Raw genomic sequence first — 20,477 nt, forward strand, 5'->3', positions numbered from 1 at the left:
ATTTTTAGAATATTCACAAGCTCCTCTGAGGCTAATTTGGCATGCGTTCAGGCCTCCAGGTGATAGAACGGCCCTGAGGAGGATCTCAGAACCTTAATAAATAAAACTATAAATGTTTTTTAATAAAAACTCCAATAATTGCATCTAGGTGTCAAAATCAATGCAAAGTGCTTGTGCTTTGTGTTCAAAGCAAAAAACGGGTTGTGCAGTGAACAAGATCTCCATTAGTCATCACTCAGAACACTGACGATATTAATAACAGCCTAGTAGCCCATCAGCTTCATTACTGAGCCTTTTCCTTGGGATTCACAGAGGCTGGTTTCCTGCAGACTGTCAGTTTCCTCTGTCAGGAGGTGAGATAGGGCCAAGGGTCTAAGAGATTGAAGATCTACTCAGGCCCTGACATCCCCTCTATCTTAGTTTGTTTCCGTGGGCCGAGGCAGGTACGGGGTGTTAAGGGATGGGATTCCCTAGGGCCAAGCACTGATGCTGTCTCTCAGATGTGACATTCCCCTGTGCCTGGCGGCTTGACATACACTGAAGGTCACAGAAAATCGATTAGCTCAGAAACAGCAATACAGAGAGGACTCGCAGGGGACAGACAGAACTGCGGACAACACTCTCCGAGTAAGCTGATGATTTACGCATCTCGTTAAAATGTTAGCTTAAAGAGATAGTCCACACAAGACTGAAAATTCTGCCATCATTGAGGGTAAGTAGTAACTTATACACCCCTCCCTCATATATATATATATACACACACACACACACACACACACACACAAGATATATATGTTACAAAATAAGCACAAAGTGCACACAAAAAACACATGGACATTTTGAAATCACCAGATTCTTCTGGTGAAGATTCTTCTTTCATCCAAGAATTTGGGTATACCCAATTAAAGAACAATTTTACATGACCTTACATGTGTACAAATTTTTCATTTACATGTATAAAAAACAGCTTGAGTCATAAGCAGCTCATTATGAAAATGTGACAAGAAAAACAATCAACCTAAAAAAAATAATTAAATGAATTAATTCATTAATTAATTAATGAATGACATTGGAAAGTATCATATTATTCTTCAGTTTGGAATCAAAACTGTGCACACATCATTGCATAAGCTGGCAGATCAGTGCAAGATGATTACAACAACAACAACAAGAGAACAAAATCAATGTAACAGGCAAATATCCAGGTGTTGAGTGGGTTTTGTTTCATCCGTTTATAATCTATAGCAGATAAAAGAACACCATTTGATGCATTCAAGGGCCTTGACGTATCAAGCCGACCCCAGAAACCTAGCGGCAATGAAAGTCGGCTATGGCATCACACTGTATAAGCTGCATTTGGGCTAAAGTTGTGCTGGTACAGTCTGCACCTGCAAACAAAGCAGCACTTGCTTAGCTTTTGATTACAAATAATGTTGATCATTTTCTTCATTTCAGACGGCTTATGTCCTCTTGAAGATATTTGTGTATTGAAATGCACAGGTGACAAGATGACATGAAATTATAACAGCCTTCTGTATGTGCCATCTTGAATTCTCTGTTTGCTTTCATCACTTTCACTTTTAATCTAATGCAATTACTTCTTTGCTAAACTGAACAGTCAGTAAGAGTTCTGTCTCTCATTGTTATTGCCGCCACCGATTCAACATGCTCAATCGGCCAAAAAGTCCCGATGGGATCCGACTAGTGGTGATGGGTCACAAAAAAAATGAAAATAACTATGCTGACTGACGCTCAACGGCGGCCTGACGCTGACCGATGATTGACCGCCAGCTTGGTGTGTAGGGGCCTTAAAATGTAACACATTTAAATAATTAAGCATAATCGCTGTAAGATCTTTTGTGTTACACAATTTCAGGCTTTGAAAAACAACTATTCTGTAAGAACCCAGTATCCATCAGTCTGTTTCAGTGTCCAGTATTTTGTAAAGCTGAGCCACCAGATATTCCCTTTCTGTCAACAAATGCATCAAAAGCTTGTGACATCAGAAAAGCAAGTCAACAAAATAGCTGCTTATCTATGAATACTCATATCTGGCGAAATGTCAAATCTCTGATGGAGCTTCAGCAATCCAGCAGCAGAAATTCACTGATATAGATCTTTTAAAAAAAAAAAAAAAAAAAAAAAATATCACAGTTTACAAGCTGAGGCTTCAATAATTTGTTTTATCATAGACATGATGCAGTGAATGGCTAAGCTCTGCTTAAAGATCTTGTCCTTGTAGATTTGAATTCCCTCATTACACTTGTTGTTGGCTAGAAATGTCAGACAATACTGACAATCTCACTCGTTTCTCTCCCTCCATTTCCCATCTGAATGCAGAGGTCAAAGGCAATTTCCTGTCACTGAAAGAGGACCACATCCCATGCCATAGTTCCTTAGGCCACTCTGTGCTTTTGGTCCTTCTGTTGGCTGACAGGCTCAGGACGTTCTTTCTTAGGCCAGCCATTTACATCGGCCCCAAAATCCCTCTGTAGCAAAATGTTCTGGTCTGCAGCCACTCCAAGGTGCAAGTACAGAGCAGGGCCAGTAGAGAAAAACACAGGGAATAAGTGACAGGGATGATGGATGTGGAAAACAATCCAGAGAGCAATGGAAACTGGGAACACATTTTCCCAAAGGAAGGGAAATCACAAATGGGATATTTTTAATATCTTAAACATTTACTTTTAGGGCTGACAATGTTAGTAAGCACTTATTAATGAAGTATATTTAGTAATGGTAATATTATCTGCATATTAGATAATATTACTATTTAATTTTGCTTTCTAAATAGTGGTCTGAAATCATAATTGTGATTGTTATTCAATGGACAACATTTTTAATGGTAAGAAAACATCTGCATAAAGTTTAAAAAACACACAAAAAAAAAACAAAACTAAATGTATAGAAAACAAAATAACAATGAAAATATGAAACTGAAAGTGAATAAAATACAATTTTCCAGATAATATTTTAATTTGAACATGCAGCTAATTATTACATTCAGAAATTATTTAATTTGATTATCACACAACATATTTTTCTCACACAATATTAGTAGTATATTACACAAGAACACATACAGTATAGCTGCCTATATTTTAGGAGGGGATCACTTATAAGGGTATCGGCATATTTGGAGGTCCTTGGAAACAAAACGTTTTAAAACCCTTGTCTTCATTCATATTAGTGAGTTGATATTTTAAACACAATGGAACTCTTCAACAAGTCTCAGACACACACACACACAAAAAAACTTTACAATAAAATAATCAAACTAATAAAATCCTCTTGGTCAAAAAACAAAACAAAACAAACAGTGTTGATTTCGTTGACAAATAATTTTCGTCAACGACATTTTTTTCACCGACGACAACGAGACGATAACGAACTAAAACTCTTTTTGAATGACAAAAACTATGATGTAAATCTATTGACATTTTCGTCAACGAATAAAAATGAGATGAAAATGTTAGGGAGGGACGATTTGGGAGGAGATTCATTCAGAACGAATCAGCTGCGTGGTTCAGAGGTTAGATGTGTACATATGAATCGGCGGGACATAAGCTAACATACACTTGCGGCACGTTGCATAAAACGTTAAAAAATGTAAATATGTGGAGTAAGAGAAGAGCAGACATATGGATAAATCTGACGATGCAAGAGAGAACTCGATTCGGTCCGGTTTTCTGAGCGCAGACACTAACATACACACACAGAAAGCGTGTCTCACAGCGCGCGAGTACTCTTTCGCGTTACATGAACGGAGAATTACACACAAAATGATGTCGAATTGTCCGCTTTGATGAGTATTCACGTAAACACAGTTGATTATGTCTTAAGTGAACGTAAACAGTAGGGCGAACGTGTATCAGTACACTGCATCCATTGCAGCTGTGCATTCGATTTTAAAGGGATAGCAGCCTAATTTAGCTGCTATTGTCCGAGTCATTGATGTTAATCAAGCAACAAAAGAAAGACAGAAAATCATGCACTGCTCTTGACTGAAAAACTTTAGTAGTCCTAAAGATTAGGACTGCTTGAAAGAACGAAGAATATGATAAACAAGTTGCTATAAAGAATGTATAATTAGCCTATATAACCATTGGTATTTCATTAAAAAGAAGACCATGTTCTTGTTCTTTTATGAAAAGTGGTTTTATTTAATTTGAACATAAGGCATGTTGTGTGTCACCGCAATTAAATCGGTGTCTATCATGATAAAGCCTTAGTGTCAAACCTATATAATGAGTTTGGAAATTTTAGATTTTAATATCTTAAACATTTACTTTTAGGGCTGACAATGTTAGTAAGCACTTATTAATGAAGTATATTTAGTAATGGTAATATTATCTGCATATTAGATAATATTACTATTTAATTTTGCTTTCTAAATAGTGGTCTGAAATCATAATTGTGATTGTTATTCAATGGACAACATTTTTAATGGTAAGAAAACATCTGCATAAAGTTTAAAAAACACACAAAAAAAACAAAACTAAATGTATAGAAAACAAAATAACAATGAAAATATGAAACTGAAAGTGAATAAAATACAATTTTCCAGATAATATTTTAATTTGAACATGCAGCTAATTATTACATTCAGAAATTATTTAATTTGATTATCACACAACATATTTTTCTCACACAATATTAGTAGTATATTACACAAGAACACATACAGTATAGCTGCCTATATTTTAGGAGGGGATCACTTATAAGGGTATCGGCATATTTGGAGGTCCTTGGAAACAAAACGTTTTAAAACCCTTGTCTTCATTCATATTAGTGAGTTGATATTTTAAACACAATGGAACTCTCCAACAAGTCTCAGACACACACACACACACACACACAAAAAAACTTTACAATAAAATAATCAAACTAATAAAATCCTCTTGGTCAAAAAACAAAACAAAACAAACAGTGTTGATTTCGTTGACAAATAATTTTCGTCAACGACATTTTTTTCACCGACGACAACGAGACGATAACGAACTAAAACTCTTTTTGAATGACAAAAACTATGATGTAAATCTATTGACATTTTCGTCAACGAATAAAAATGAGATGAAAATGTTAGGGAGGGACGATTTGGGAGGAGATTCATTCAGAACGAATCTGCTGCGTGGTTTAGAGGTTAGATGTGTACATATGGACATAAGCTAACATACACTTGCGGCACGTTGCATAAAACGTTAAAAAATGTAAATATGTGGGAGTAAGAGAAGAGCAGACATATGGATAAATCTGACGATGCAAGAGAGAACTCGATTCGGTCCGGTTTTCTGAGCGCAGACACTAACATACACACACAGAAAGCGTGTCTCACAGCGCGCGAGTACTCTTTCGCGTTACATGAACGGAGAATTACACACAAAATGATGTCGAATTGTCCGCTTTGATGAGTATTCACGTAAACACAGTTGATTATGTCTTAAGTGAACGTAAACAGTAGGGCGAACGTGTATCAGTACACTGCATCCATTGCAGCTGTGCATTCGATTTTAAAGGGATAGCAGCCTAATTTAGCTGCTATTGTCCGAGTCATTGATGTTAATCAAGCAACAAAAGAAAGACAGAAAATCATGCACTGCTCTTGACTGAAAAACTTTAGTAGTCCTAAAGATTAGGACTGCTTGAAAGAACGAAGAATATGATAAACAAGTTGCTATAAAGAATGTATAATTAGCCTATATAACCATTGGTATTTCATTAAAAAGAAGACCATGTTCTTGTTCTTTTATGAAAAGTGGTTTTATTTAATTTGAACATAAGGCATGTTGTGTGTCACCGCAATTAAATCGGTGTCTATCATGATAAAGCCTTAATGTCAAACCTATATAATGAGTTTGGAAATTTTAGAGAAATGCTTAATAAGTGCACTGTAAGTAAACCCATTAGATTTTAGCCGACTAAAATTAGATTAAAACTAAAAACTATTCAGATGACTAAAATATGACTAAAACTAAATGGCATTTTAGTCAAAAGACTATGATTAAAACTAAATCAAAATTTGCTGTCAAAATTAACACTGCAAACAAACAAACGAACAAAAACAAAATCTCAAATAACACCCCCAAAGAAGCACACAGAACAGGCAGTAGCTGCCATGTAAAATGATCCTCTCACTGCTACCAGAGATATGCATGAATGCATGTTGTGCCTTATCCTGTACAGTACCTGTATAGCCACACCCAGGAGCATGATATACATATCAGCACACAGTATGATACAGGACTGATGATAGCACCCTCACTCTGAGTTATTCAATAAAGATAGCAAGTCTTCTTCATCCCTCCTCTTATGCAACATCATTTAGATTAAAACTAAAAACTATTCAGATGACTAAAATATGACTCAAACTAAATGGCATTTTAGTCAAAAGACTATGATTAAAACTAAATCAAAATTTGCTGTCAAAATTAACACTGCAAACAAACAAACGAACAAAAACAAAATCTCAAATAACACCCCCAAAGAAGCACACAGAACAGGCAGTAGCTGCCATGTAAAATGATCCTCTCACTGCTACCAGAGATATGCATGAATGCATGTTGTGCCTTATCCTGTACAGTACCTGTATAGCCACACCCAGGAGCATGATATACATATCAGCACACAGTATGATACAGGACTGATGATAGCACCCTCACTCTGAGTTATTCAATAAAGATAGCAAGTCTTCTTCATCCCTCCTCTTATGCAACATCATTTATCTGCACAATAAAATCTGTTAAGCACCCAGCATCCTATCAGGCATAAGGGCTGACCACAGCTGGAGTGGTACTTATGTATCACGGTGTGTCCGTGTCTGTGCGTGTAGCCCTGTGTTGAAGCACATTTCTTCCTGCTTTATATTCTGATCAATGGCAGTCATGCAGTGGAGTAAAGGCGATCGATGGGCGGCATGCAGGCAAATCTGACACACCAAAGAATACAGAGCTATGTATACAGAGCACAGTTAACCAACAGAGAGAGAGAGAGAGAGAGAGAGAGAGAGAGAGAGAGAGAGAGAGAGGGGGAGAGAGAGAGAGGAGGGGGGGGGGGTCACATCAAAGTGGAGTCAGCTGTCTTAACCGTGGCTTGTGTACTGCAAACACATACCAGCTTCATCACTGTGTCTGTCACGCGACTCTGTTCCCCTTTCAGGCTGTCTTTACATGGTACTTATGTATCACGGTGTGTCCGTGTCTGTGCGTGTAGCCCTGTGTTGAAGCACATTTCTTCCTGCTTTATATTCTGATCAATGGCAGTCATGCAGTGGAGTAAAGGCGATCGATGGGCGGCATGCAGGCAAATCTGACACACCAAAGAATACAGAGCTATGTATACAGAGCACAGTTAACCAACAGAGAGAGAGAGAGAGAGAGAGAGAGAGAGAGAGAGAGAGAGATGGGGAAAGAGAGAGAAGAAGGGAGGGACGGAAGGAGGGAGTGTGCAATATTCCTGAAAATTATGGCTTCATACATGATTTGGCAAAAAATATTGTGATTATTTTGACAAATATTCTGAATGCAATTTGAACTGCAATATGACAAGCATGTAACCATCTATCTCATGTTGCTGTGGTTTAGATCAAGTCTAAAAGCTACAAAAACACTTGTAAAACCACAACAGGGTGTGCAAAAATGGCAAATGAGCAAGCAATGACTTTTGTCTTTTTTCTCTCTCCATACTCTACTGCCAATAGAGGCCATCCTTCTTCAAGTGAGTAAAAAAAAAATCTCACTGTATAAAACTCAGCCCTATTTTAGTTCTGACAGAATCAACATAAATATTATATTATTTTTAAATAATACAAATGTATTCATTTAAAAATAATTATGATTATGTACAACAACGAACATTAATAATTATGTAACTATCTCATGTCGATGCTGTTTAAATATCTAAGCTAAAATTGGCTAAAAGCCACAAAAACACATTAAAACAGCAACAGTGTTTGCAAAATTACTAAAAAATACTATTAATAAAATAATAATAATAATAATCCTAAATTATTTCCTCACTCTTTTTGACAGAATCAGTCAACATAAACATTATATTTAAAATAATACTTTATTATTATACTACTTTTATAACAATAATAACAGCATTATTATTATTATTGTTGTTGTTGTTGTTGTTGTTATTATCATCTCTCAATCCTTTATTTGTTTTATCTTTAATAAGGAACAATGCCCTTGTAAAAATCAAACAAGGTCATATTGCTATTTTATTGCAATTTATGTGTGCCAAGTTGCTATGTTGCCTGGCAACCACAAACAGCCTACAGTTAGTCCAATCACAGATAATTATTAATAACAATTTAAACTATTTATTCAACACTGGTTTCTGTTATCATATTGTTATTGCTGGCATTTTAAATAAAACAAATCTGCTATAACTCAAAAGTAAAGCAAAGCCTCTGGTGGCTCACTGCTTTAACATCACTCAGAGCCTATAAATGGCATCTATTTTCTCGGCACACACACACACACACATACATTCACACACTCACAATGGCTGCTGTGAGTCGGGTGTGTGCTGTGCACTGCTGCATTGCAGATGTTTGGAATGGCAGTGGAAGTCTCTGCTGTGATGGAGGACTTCAACACGCGGTGATTAAACTGACTAACGTCTCACATGACATGTGAAGCATCTGCACGACTGAAAAGAGAGCACTCTTGCTGTTTAAATATCTAAGCTAAAATTGGCTAAAAGCCACAAAAACACATTAAAACAGCAACAGTGTTTGCAAAATTACTAAAAAATACTATTAATAAAATAATAATAATCATAATCCTAAATTATTTCCTCACTCTTTTTGACAGAATCAGTCAACATAAACATTATATTTAAAATAATACTTTATTATTATACTACTTTTATAACAATAATAACAGCATTATTATTATTATTATTATTATTGTTGTTGTTGTTGTTGTTATTATCATCTCTCAATCCTTTATTTGTTTTATCTTTAATAAGGAACAATGCCCTTGTAAAAATCAAACAAGGTCATATTGCTATTTTATTGCAATTTATGTGTGCCAAGTTGCTATGTTGCCTGGCAACCACAAACAGCCTACAGTTAGTCCAATCACAGATAATTATTAATAACAATTTAAACTATTTATTCAACACTGGTTTCTGTTATCATATTGTTATTGCTGGCATTTTAAATAAAACAAATCTGCTATAACTCAAAAGTAAAGCAAAGCCTCTGGTGGCTCACTGCTTTAACATCACTCAGAGCCTATAAATGGCATCTATTTTCTCGGCACACACACACACACACATACATTCACACACTCACAATGGCTGCTGTGAGTCGGGTGTGTGCTGTGCACTGCTGCATTGCAGATGTTTGGAATGGCAGTGGAAGTCTCTGCTGTGATGGAGGACTTCAACACGCGGTGATTAAACTGACTAACGTCTCACATGACATGTGAAGCATCTGCACGACTGAAAAGAGAGCACTCTTATGTGAGGAAAATTAGCCGCTGCTAATGTGATCTTTTATAACATAAAGAGTTGTATGTTATTTTGGCTGGCATCTCAATAGCTTCAGCCATCAGCTCTTTGTGGGCAGACAGTCTTCTCTGTCCAGCTGCTGTAGGACAAGAAAATGGATCTCTCTGTGTGTTATGAAAACACCCTTTTTTTTCACAGTGCATCTCAAATGCCTGCTCTCTCTCCAGAACTCAGAACTGGTGTGAGCTGGCGTTCAACCAGTCTAAACATAACCCTCTTTTCATACATTCTGTCCCCTATCACTCGCTCTCTGTCCATTCATCCATCCATGCCATGCTCTCCTGTCCCTGGTCCAGTCCTAACAGCGTGTTCTGTCTTGATTAGCATTTGGGGTAAATGGCATCTATTTTCTCGGCACACACACACACACATACATTCACACACGCACAATGGCTGCTGTGAGTCGGGTGTGTGCTGTGCACTGCTGCATTGCAGATGTTTAGAATGGTAGTGGAAGTCTCTGCTGTGATGGAGGACTTCAACACGCGGTGATTAAACTGACTAACGTCTCACATGACATGTGAAGCATCTGCACGACTGAAAAGAGAGCACTCTTATGTGAGGAAAATTAGCCGCTGCTAATGTGATCTTTTATAACATAAAGAGTTGTATGTTATTTTGGCTGGCATCTCAATAGCTTCAGCCATCAGCTCTTTGTGGGCAGACAGTCTTCTCTGTCCAGCTGCTGTAGGACAAGAAAATGGATCTCTCTGTGTGTTACATACATTCACACACTCACAATGGCTGCTGTGAGTCGGGTGTGTGCTGTGCACTGCTGCATTGCAGATGTTTGGAATGGCAGTGGAAGTCTCTGCTGTGATGGAGGACTTCAACACGCGGTGATTAAACTGACTAACGTCTCACATGACATGTGAAGCATCTGCACGACTGAAAAGAGAGCACTCTTATGTGAGGAAAATTAGCCGCTGCTAATGTGATCTTTTATAACATAAAGAGTTGTATGTTATTTTGGCTGGCATCTCAATAGCTTCAGCCATCAGCTCTTTGTGGGCAGACAGTCTTCTCTGTCCAGCTGCTGTAGGACAAGAAAATGGATCTCTCTGTGTGTTATGAAAACACCCTTTTTTTTCACAGTGCATCTCAAATGCCTGCTCTCTCTCCAGAACTCAGAACTGGTGTGAGCTGGCGTTCAACCAGTCTAAACATAACCCTCTTTTCATACATTCTGTCCCCTATCACTCGCTCTCTGTCCATTCATCCATCCATGCCATGCTCTCCTGTCCCTGGTCCAGTCCTAACAGCGTGTTCTGTCTTGATTAGCATTTGGGGTAAATATCCACAACTCCAGTCCCACAGCTAAGAGGCATTAGCCTCTTTAACAAACAAACATGCCAGGGAGTCTACAGAGGGCTCATCTATATGTTGCCAGGATGAACGGCATCTCAATAGCTTCAGCCATCAGCTCTTTGTGGGCAGACAGTCTTCTCTGTCCAGCTGCTGTAGGACAAGAAAATGGATCTCTCTGTGCGTTATGAAAACACCCTTTTTTTTCACAGTGCATCTCAAATGCCTGCTCTCTCTCCAGAACTCAGAGCTGGTGTGAGCTGGCGTTCAACCAGTCTAAACATAACCCTCTTTTCATACATTCTGTCCCCTATCACTCGCTCTCTGTCCATTCATCCATCCATGCCAAGCTCTCCTGGTCCTGGTCCAGCTCTAACAGCGTGTTCTGTCTTGATTAGCATTTGGGGTAAATATCCACAACTCCAGTCCCACAGCTAAGAGGCATTAGCCTCTTTAACAAACAAACATGCCAGGGAGTCTACAGAGGGCTCATCTATATGTTGCCAGGATGAAAGCAAAGCTGCTGGGACCCCAACCTTTCAAGTCTTTCTCTCATTCTCACTGTCCCACTTCCAGTGTTTCTGTCTATTTTATCTGCTGGCTTTGTAACACTTGGCTTTCATCATAAAGCACATAATTAGACAACCTAGAATAGAGAATAGCTTGACTAAACAAAAATTGTGGTGAAAACTGAAATGCGTAGTACAAACTGCTGCAGTTTTGTGGGTAAAATATTTACTAAAAGTGTTACAGGCTTTAAAAAGCTGAACATACCTCCAAATAATCAACTGACTAAACCATACACAATTATATTGCCCCATATCATATTTTAAATGCCATTTTATCAGATTTGACATGACATGACACAAAAATCTTGTCCGAAACCAGAGGAATCCAAGCTGCCAGTATTGCAGGAGCAGGACAGAATTGAGACCTCAGGTTCCCGTGCCCTTATCTGAACCTACATTGCGTAATTCGTCTCCTCCCTGACAGAGGACCACATCACCTTTCATTTGAAGAGCGAGGTGAGTGGTACTTGTGACTAATGCTGAGATACTGTTGTGATAGACACAGTTGTACGTGAAGAGCAAACCAAACTGTACACCTCTGAATGAAAATGTCCTATTTCTGGAGTATGATGTGTGCTCTCTAAATGTCACACAGTGCGCTCTATGCACACAGAGACAGGTGGCACTGCAAATGATTTGCTTTGTGAGGGAAACTGGGAGCTTTTAAATGGGAGACACTCCTGCTAATTAAACCACAGATTGCTGGATAAAGTGCATTTTGAGAGCATCAGATATGCTCTATTATCCAATAATAGGATTTTTCTTTGTGCATTATACCAAACGTTTAATCAAGATAACATGTTAAAATAGTGAATTTTATGCCAGATGTAAATTCCCCCTCCCAAAAAGATAGTTTCATTTTTCAGTCAATGTAATGTTACACGTTAATTTATTTGTGCCCCTGTAGAGCATTTTTTATGCATGATGCAATTTACATTTAGCATCACCTTCTGTACTGATGTTAAAGACTAAACTATTCAAAACTCACTGCTGCCAAAATTGTGAATCATTAAGTACTGTTACACTAACATAACAGACACTATTATGCAGTGTAGGTTTCAATTAAACTTTGGGGGTGAAACACCACTTGTGAGTCGTGCCAAGAAATCATTACAGCCTTACTTGATATCATATATCAAAGTTTCAGGCTGTTTGTACATAATATACAAACACTAGTCTCTTTTTCTCACCAAAGCTGCATTTAAATGAATATTTCTACAGTTTGGTGAAATATTATTAGAATTTACTTTTTTCAGTCAATGTAATGTTACACGTTAATTTATTTGTGCCCCCTGTAGAGCATTTTTTATGCATGATGCAATTTACAATTAGCATCACCTTCTGTACTGATGTTAAAGACTAAACTATTCAAAACTCACTGCTGCCAAAATTGTGAATCATTAAGTACTGTTACACTAACATAACAGACACTATTATGCAGTGTAGGTTTCAATTAAACTTTGGGGGTGAAACACCACTTGTGAGTCGTGCCAAGAAATCATTACAGCCTTACTTGATATCATATATCAAAGTTTCAGGCTGTTTGTACATAATATACAAACACTAGTCTCTTTTTCTCACCAAAGCTGCATTTAAATGAATATTTCTACAGTTTGGTGAAATATTATTAGAATTTAAATTAACTGTTTTTACTTTTTTTATATTTTAAAGTGTTAAATGATAAAAAAAACTTTTTCAGCAGGCATTACTCGGTGTCACATGATCCTTCAGAAATCATTCTAATCTGATGATTTGGTGCTTGAGAAACATTTCTCATTATCAACGTTTAAAACAGCCGCTGCTAAAAATTCTCGAGAAAATCCTTTTTTTTGCAGGATTTTGTGATTGATAAAATGTTATAAACATATTTGAGTGACACAGTTATTAATTTTTCTTTTTTAATAATTTCAGAAAACCATGCACTTGTTCACTCATAATGTGTTGAGTCATCATTCATTCAAAGTTCAACATAACCTGTCTGACTCATAAGTTCTCAGAAATCCTGTTAATGCTTTATTTACTGGCATCTCTCACTAACCTCAACATTGATTAGACAAACACAAGGTTGAGGGTGACAATTCACTTTTTTCCAAACACTCAACCACACAAAAATTAATAAAAAAAAAAAAATGCTTTACTATTACTAATGCACAATCATAAATTCAGAATAATATAATATTGGCTCAAAAATGTTTGAACACTATTTGTTCTCGCACAGTCAGCTTATATCATCTGCTAAAAATCCTCTTACATTGTACCTGGAATATGGCTACGAGATGACACCGCATATGAACAGCATATCAATCGTGATCCCTCTCCACCTATCTACCTCTCCCTGCTCTCAGCACAACGCATACATCACTGCGATTCCCAGGTAGGACAAAATACAGTGGCCTGTCACCATTCATAACAGGCAACACCCTTAAAGGGTCATGAAACCCCCTGTTTCAACACTGGTTAGTTCTCTCCACAGTTTTAAAAAAACGCAAAAATAGTGGACATGATGCGCAGCGGAGTGGAGGGGGAAGAGGAGAGACAGACAACACACACAGCTTCAGGTTCAGACAGTTTCATTTAGCTCCCATCGAGTTAAAAAACACAAATAAATGCACAGTCATTTGCACTCTGCATCGAAAACATATATATGAACGCACTGTTGCACCTCTGTTAACTTTTAAGGCTTATTCTGCGGCGTTTATATAAGCCTTTTGACGGGTTGTGTCACGGAGCTGTAAAAACAATTACACTCACTAAGTAAATAGTCTTATTACAAAGCAAAAACAAACACTCTCCTTCAATCCATGAATGTTTCTCTCAGTTATTCTCAATCCATGAATGCGCGATCTCACAGTCTGAAGCATCTATCATAGCAAATAAACACATGCTGTTGTGAATAATTAAGTGAAGTGTCTTCTCATAGGATAAGAACACACAGTCTCATGAATAATTTAATAGACACCGACCCGTCATCGATTTACTATAGTCCTACTATTGACGTCAACACATTGTAGATTTTAAACCCGAAAAATTAAAATAGCGCAAAAAAAGCTTAAAATTAACCAGTTTTCTCCAACAGTTAAAATGATCGGAATGCTAACATTGTCCTCTATGATGTGCAACTCAAACACCTCTGCTAAAATCTCAGAAAACGTAGTCTGGGGTTTCATGAGCCTTTAAGGAATCTTTAAACACACGTTAACGACTTCTTCACCTTCCCTAAAGCAGCATCAAAAATGTCAGTGGAATCTGTCTGTTTGATCACATATCCTTCCAGAGGTCTGGGTTAGGTGTGTACCGTCAGAGGCTTTATTGGCTGGAAACGTATAGAAATGTAAACAGAATCTGTCATATGCATGCAACGACAGTTTTTCCACTCCACAAATGGGAAGAATGAGTACTGTGAATGTATCAGATTGTTCAGCGTGGCTGACATGTGAGACATGCGGATGCCAGCCAAGGGCACATGATGAAATCATCCTAACAAATCTGAGAGGAAACCGAGTTTCATTTAATCACCTCCACAGTCCTTCCTGAATTCCCTCATGGTTGTGTTGGCTGTCTTCGCATGTGAGCAACAGCGTGAATTTCTTAATTAAGCTCAAGAGGAAGTTATTACTTTTGGGACGAGCACAGCTCTCTACTTACTGGCATTACCACAGTCTCTCTACACGTAATAATAGAAAAATGGAAAATGAGAGAAAATAATAGAATATGTGTTTTCTGTTCACTCTGTTCTCATAACAGGTTGTGTAAGCACAAGGAGTGCCGTTCTTTCTGACGGTAATGCGGGACAAGCATTCTGGGGCTCTTCTGATTTAGGATAGGAAGTGACACATGGAGAGGTACTTGCTGTGTTGTGTGTAGAAATAGTGTGCTGGATGGTGATTTGTGCTGGCAAATGCAAGGACTGGGGGAAAGGCTCTGCTGCAGAAGGAAAAGTGCTGCTTCCCAATGTGTAAAAACGTCTCAGGTTACGTAACCACTTCTTGTTCTAATACCAGAGCCTGCTTGGGACCCACTAGAGTGGGGGTGACCCCGTTGAATCGAGGCGGACGAGAACCGAACTGGTTTCTGTAGCCTCTTTCTACAGTATGCAGGACCCATTGAGACATATTTGGCAGTAGTTTCCACGCTGCTAAATCATCTACTAAGGGAATCAGTCTCTCGAGACTGATCTCTGGTGTACCCAGAACGGAGGCCCCCAGAGCAGCTAGTTGGGGCTGGGGACGGCCGAGCTAGCTGCTCTGGGGGCCTCCACAGAGGCCGCGAGCCTCTCAGTGTTGCTACGTTGCCGGGCGGTAACTGAAAGAAACGCTCGCTGGAGATCGATGTACCCTGGAACACCGGCAGGGTAGGCAGAACGATCTCCTGAGGGCACTGGGGGGAGACGGGCACTGTGTAATGCGGTGTGAACCTCTCTTCCCCAGAGGGGCCTGCCCTCCGAGGTCCTGAGCCACAGCATCAGGACTCTCATAGCTGAAGTCTCCTATTGAAAACGACGGCCCTCAGACCCACGTCGTCTGCTAGGAAGACTAGACCAGAGCCTGCTTGGGGCCGGACCCAATGAAGCACACTTGGCAGGGGCTCCCACACCGCCAGGTGACCTCCTAAGGGAACCAGTCTCGCGAGAATGGAGGCCCCTAGAGCAGCTCTAGAGACCTCCGTAGAGGTAGCAAGCCTCTTAGTACCGCTACGTTTCCGGGCGGTAACTGAGAGAAGCTCTCGCCGGAGACCGCTGCACCCTGGAACACCGGCATGGTTGGCAGACCGATCTACTGAGGGCACTGAGGAGAGACAGGCACCATGTAATGCGGTGTACACCACTCTTGTGGAGGGAGCAGAGGGAGCTGGCCCTCAAAAATCCTAGGCCCTAGGCATCAGGACGTTTACGACGAAGACTATCCAGCGAGAATGACGGTCCGCAGACCCGCCTTCTGCTAGAAGCCTTCGGCCTGGGAGCTCCACTCTGACTCTAGACTCTGCGGAGTACGAGAAGTGAGGCCCCCAGAAACGGGTCCGTAGCCCCGCCTTCCGCTAGAAGCCTTTGGCCTGGGAGCGCCGCTCTGACTCTAGACTCTGCGGAGTACGAGAAGTGAGGCCCCCAGAAACGCGTGCTCTCACTCGAGAAATTTTTATCCCAAGAGCCCCTGTATATCTAATTTCTCATAGTCAGACAAATACTTCATTTTATTCCTCAGAATTAAATGCAATCAAACAACCAGACAAGTAAATACAGTCTGGTGTAGTAAGATTCACATCAAAAAACGAAATATATACGTTGCCTCGGCAGCGCGCAAGCCGCTCAGTCACACAAACAACATCAATCTCCTCAGAGAAAGATGGCCGCAGCTGCGAGCTCTCACTCAGAGGGGGAAGAAACCGCAGCGCGGGCTTCCAAGCCTCGAGAACGAGCTCTAGATTTAGGGAACACGGGTGGAGATAGGAAGAGCCGTCTCCAACACGTCCGCCAGATCATGTGCGATCCCCGCGATCTCAGTCGCCGCCGTGCCTCAGCAGCAGCGGGACTGCAATCGTAAGATCACAGGCACGGACACACTCCTCGGAGCGTGCCTGGCGAGAGCGGAGCGCTTAACCATTAATGCTGCTCATTATAATATCAGGCATAATATGCTTGTGTAACTGATGCTTGTGCAACTGGCGAACTCTTCGACGTCCTCCGTATCAATTTTCTCGGAGAAAGACAGGCGGAGCGTCGCGCCTTCTCCCCGGGGGGAAGGACCGCAGCGCGGGCTTCCGAAACTCTGAGAGCGGGCGTCGGATCTGGTGGTTAAGGAAGCAGATAGGGACTCGCCTGTCTACATTCCCTCCACCAGATCTATATGCGAAACCCACGAGCACAGCCGCCGCTCTGCCTCGGCGAAAGCGGGGCCGGCACCGCGAGGAATGCTAGTGAAGGCTCCCTCCTCAAAGAGAGCCCTCTGAGAGAGAAGCAAGGCAGTAACAAATGCTACCAATGCGGGTTAGACTAATCAGACTGACACACACACAGAGCGCTTGCTGAATGACAAAAAGCTGACGCCGGTTCCGCCACACGTGCTTTTATAGCTTCCTGGCCATGACGTCACCCGCCCGTGACGTCTCGCCCAGCTATTAGACTGATTTCACATGTGTTTCAGAGCATGGTCACAGAAGGCGTTCCCAAAGCGTTCTCCGACGCAGCTCGAGTTCCTGAAGAGGAACCAACACACATCTCTACTATAACAGTTCTGTTTGCGTGAAACAAGAGTCCATTGAAATGTATTCTGGGATTTGTTTTCGGAGGAGAAAGGGAGGGAGGGCATATGAGCTCAAAGGATTCTGTTTTCTTAGAAAAGCAGCAATCCAATAACAGGCCTGCCGTATATGATCTAGATTCTATATCAGATGGAATTGAAAAGTTTTATTCAAAAACACATTTTGACCCTATTTAATCACTTTCTGGTTTGAATGTAATATGCACCAATGACCTTCTGTATACAAGCTCAAGATAAATCTCATTCACTGAACAATCAAATAGAGCACAATGAAATAAGGGTGATAGATCAAAAGGAAATCCTAAATCAATAAGCTGTGATTAAAAATCCAGGTGGTGGTTATTTAAAAATAAAAATTAAGCAATGTAGGTCAGTCCTGCTATCTTACACCACTATTATGTCACTCTAATGGTTCTCATTTCAGATGATTCCATTAGTTCACTCAAGGCTAAACTCTGTCTGTACCATAAATGTATGGTAAAAGTAGTTTACCATACTTTTATAGTGTATAATAGAAAATCATTATTTTAAATTGTAATAGTTGCATACTATTACCGCTTTTACTTTATTTCAAATAAATGCAGTCCTGCTGAGCACAAAAAATAGTTACAAAAACATTTTAAAAATCTTATTGTTACAAGTCTGCTATGTTTCATTTTTATTTTATTTTTTTGGTTCTTCCCTGTCAGTCCTAGTTTCTGAGTCTGTTTAATCAGTCATTCTGTCCACCTGATGTCTGATTAATTATCTAATAATTTCCCTTTGTTTAGTTCATGTTCATAAGCCCTCAGTTATACCTTAGTCTTTGTCAGTTCTCGTTTGTAGTATTGTGATTTTCTCCTGTGTTTTTTCCTGTTACCTGAGCACTTGTGATTAAAGTATATTCCCTGGAACTATTCCTCATTGAGAGAGTTTCTCCATAACCACATTACATAACACTTATCTAACGTTTGTATGGCTTTAGAGCATTTGATTGTTACTTTTATACATAACACAATGTAATATACTATAATATAATATAATATACTGTAATATAATAGAATAGAGTAGAATAGAAAAGAAAAAGAAAAAGATTAGCAATATAATTTCCAAAATAGGGTGTGAATGTAACAAGAATTTTCCTAATGAGCACTCAACTTAAAGTCAGGCCATAAAACACCAAATAAATAACCTTACTACGGTAGCAGCAGAAGAAAGAACACTATTTTATGGTATTGTTTGTTAAATCTGCTTATAACAAGGCTAACCACAATACAGGGGCGAGGCAAGAAATATTTATGTGTGTGGGCCCACATAAAACTGGGTGGGCAAAGAGTAACGTGTAGACATTAAACTATGTAACAACAGGAGCCTTGTGAGAAAGCCAGATGAGAGGTGAAAGATGGTTTGAAGAAAAACGATAAAGCACACACACTCAGACCCACCACAAATGTGCACGCCACATACCCTTTAAACCAGCTTCTCCCCTGGGGATTTAATATATTTATTTTCCCAGCATTCCTATCAACAAATCTCTCTGTGAGCAAAGCCTGAGAAAAATTACCTCTAAATAATTCCAATGGTCTGCTGCAGAAAGGTTAATGAAGCAATTAAAAGTCTCTTTGGAGAATCAAGAGGAAAGAGAAATCAAGAGTGATCAGACAGAATTCAGCAGACTCTGCTTCCTGTTGCCGTATCAGGCCACAGGTACACACTTACGCCTGCTGTGTAGGAACATGGAATGTTTGCTGCATAGTGAGTTCAGTGACTTCTGAGAAGTTTGTCATGCATATAATCTAATATAATTAATTGTATATAATCTAATATAATTAATTGTATCCAATATAATTATAATTGTATATGATCGATTTTTCGATTAATCGATTCGATATCAATTCTCAAAAGCGTGAATCGATCTTTTCCGGGATTTATTTCAGCAAACATTTAAATAAGATCTGATTAACGTGAATCTTATCATTAGTCTTCTCCACTAGATGTCACCCTTATTTATCTTGCGCAATGTTACAACAGAAATCCTGTCATTCATTCATTCAGCACTGATCATGGCCATACGCGTGATTCGCAATGCTCAGGTGAAATGCTATAGTAATACTATAAATCTGCGGAAGCATCTGATATCACGCATAAGGCGCCATGATTTCCGCAATGAATGAATCGCGGATACGGCGCACTGTTTTGTTTACACATACTAAAGCGCGGATGACGCTCGCGGTGTTTTCAGCTTCTGCCATCTCACTATATGATGATATGAACACGAATGTCATTCCAGCTGCTCTGAGAGTCACTTCATTAGCATTTTACCGTTTCATTTGAGAAAACTACCGTCATATCACATACACAGCAGCTGCTAGTTCTTCACGGCAACCCGTCAAAATAAACGTTTAGTTAAACGTTAAGAAACTGTCAGAATATATTACTATTTAGCAGTCTTAACCCTCTACTGCATGGTGTGGCCATATGGCAACATACTCTTTGTGTTCATTTCCTTGCCACTGTCTCTTTAAGAGAACATTCTCGTTTTTTTGTTGGAAAGAGAAGACCTTAGTTTAGCCAATGATGTGCTTTGGTTAAGTCACATGACATGCAGTTTTTTTCTGTGGTGAGATTTCTGACAGACTGACCTCTCTTTGTCAGTAGCAGAGGTGTCAAGTAACAAAGTACAAATACTTCGTTACCTTACTTAAGTAGAAATTTTGGGTATCTATACTTTACTGGAGTAATTATTTTTCAGCCAACTTTTTACTTCTACTCCTTACATTTTAACACAATTATCTGTACTTTCTACTCCTTACATTTTAAAAATACCCTCGTTACTCCTATTTCATTT

The 20,477-nt window shown here is 39.3% G+C and overlaps 1 protein-coding gene across 1 annotated transcript in view; it reads right to left on the reverse strand.

The window, feature by feature from the left end:
* The window catches only part of LOC107555324 (pro-neuregulin-3, membrane-bound isoform-like), a 377,395-nt gene that overhangs the window by 165,714 nt on the left and 191,204 nt on the right, over nucleotides 1–20,477 (reverse strand). The window lies entirely within an intron of this gene.

Source organism: Sinocyclocheilus grahami, unplaced genomic scaffold (genome assembly GCF_001515645.1).
Source record: "Sinocyclocheilus grahami isolate Dianchi unplaced genomic scaffold, SAMN03320097.WGS_v1.1 scaffold531.1, whole genome shotgun sequence".
NCBI lineage: Eukaryota > Metazoa > Chordata > Actinopteri > Cypriniformes > Cyprinidae > Sinocyclocheilus > Sinocyclocheilus grahami.